Here is a 2,112-nt window from a genome sequence, read left to right on the forward strand (position 1 = left end):
GAAAGTTCGATGACAATTTTCAAATGATGGTGCCAGAAATATGAAATATGACAGTATAGAACAACAAATATCATTGGAGAGTAGACCAAAATAAACCCAAAAATAGGACTAATACCAAACAAGCATTCTTTCATTTCATGTCACAGCTCACAAGCTACAAATAACGAAGTTTTTATAGATTAAATTTTATCTAAAATTATGTTACAGAGTGGAAGTGCTTGCATATATACCCAAAAATAAACACTCTCTGAATATAATCATTCTGCTTTTTTAGGACATTTGAGTGCTAATAAATTGGTGTTGTGCTTTTAGTTTTTCATATATCACTTGTGCTCTAACCTTCAAGAGATAAACTCTATTCTATAGCATTCTTCTTGCAACACCATTTCTAATTAGCTTTTTCCTTATTCTCATGTGACTGCAATGGCTGATAACTCAGGAAGCAATGGAAGCGAGTTGATTTTGAATGTAAACGGTGAAACCTCCAAAAAATGTGAAAGCATTGAAGAAGATTGTGTGCCACTTTTGCAGAAGGTACCTCTCCTAATCTTTTCTTTCCTTCTCCATTCAAAAACAACAATTCAAATGCTATCTTTCCCAAACGTATAAAGTTCCAATATTTTTTAGAATGTAGTCTCTTTTGCAATCAATTTGTTTGGTTAGAAATTACCACAAAAAAGTAATGGTACCTTTCCCGGTTTTGTTGAATATTGTTGAATGCAGTTGGTAGCAGAGGTGATGGGCACATATTTCTTGATATTTACGGGTTGTGCTTCGGTGGTGGTGAACCTTAATAATAACAATGTGGTGACACTTCCTGGGATTGCAATTGTTTGGGGACTTGCTGTTATGGTTTTGGTTTACTCTATTGGTCACATCTCTGGTGCACATTTTAATCCAGCTGTTACTGTTGCTCATGCTACCACCAAAAGATTTCCCGTGAAGCAGGTGAACCAAATATAACCTTTTTTCCACTTTCACTTTGGTTTTTTTTAATTGAACCAAATATCCTCCGCTGATCAATCATATTCGCGCTGGTCTGGTGGGCCCTTATGGACACCAAATCTCTCCTTACCAAGATTTAACGTAGTTACATTCACAACAGAGACTCGAACCTTGACATTTGCATAAACTAGAGCACTCTTGCGGCATTTGATCTATGTGTTTGCTGGTTTCACTTAGGTTTTTTAAAGTGCTATATAGGAGAATGTGATTTTTTTTGTATTGATACATAATAGGCACCTTATTTTGGTACCTCTTTAATCTTAAATTATTGAATTTTGTTTCCTTTGAATCACCTTGCAGATACCAGCTTATATAATGGCTCAAGTTATTGGATCCACACTTGCAAGTGGAATTCTTAGACTTATATTCAGTGGAAAGGATAACCATTTTACAGGAACACTTCCTGCTGGTTCTGACCTACAAGCTTTTGGGTGGAATTCATAATCACTTTCTTCCTCATGTTCGTCGTCTCCGGAGTTGCCACAGATAACAGAGCTGTAATGTCTCATGTTCTTACATTAAACAAAAAATGCTTTTATTGGTGATAATATACTAACTTTATAAACCAAATTTCCATAACTTTGCTTAATTATTCAATTTTTTCCTTGAATCCTGCAGATTGGCGAGTTGGCTGGGCTTGCTGTTGGATCTACAGTACTACTAAATGTGTTGTTTGCCGGGTAATTTAACCTATCTCAATACCTAATTGAATTATTCAATTTTAGTGTAGGTTTTAAATAAAATAAAGATGTGACACCCTGTTGGAAACGAAGTTAAGCTAAGAACTTACTGATTATATATGGGTGAAATTAAATTTGACAGGCCAATTACTGGAGCATCAATGAATCCAGCAAGAAGCATAGGGCCTGCAATTGTCCACGGTGAGTTCAAAGGATTATGGATATACATGGTTGCACCACATCTGGGTGCTATTGCTGGTACATGGGCCTATACTTTCATTAGATACACAAACAAGCCTGTGCGTGAGCTCACCAAGCTAAGAGTTCCTCTTTCCTTAAAGGAACTCAGTGATACCCAAGAATTTATTATTTTCTCTTCTTCATTTTGTTGTTTTGAAGATCACCATGTATTAGGGTTCAACTGTAA

General features: G+C 35.8%; 1 pseudogene; it reads left to right on the top strand.

Moving 5' to 3' along the window:
* The first annotated feature begins 423 nt into the window (after positions 1-423).
* On the top strand, positions 424-1,689 carry LOC130731555 (aquaporin NIP1-1-like; annotated as a pseudogene).
* The last annotated feature ends 423 nt before the right edge of the window (positions 1,690-2,112 follow it).

This window comes from Lotus japonicus, chromosome 1 (assembly GCF_012489685.1).
Source record: "Lotus japonicus ecotype B-129 chromosome 1, LjGifu_v1.2".
Taxonomy (NCBI): domain Eukaryota; kingdom Viridiplantae; phylum Streptophyta; class Magnoliopsida; order Fabales; family Fabaceae; genus Lotus; species Lotus japonicus.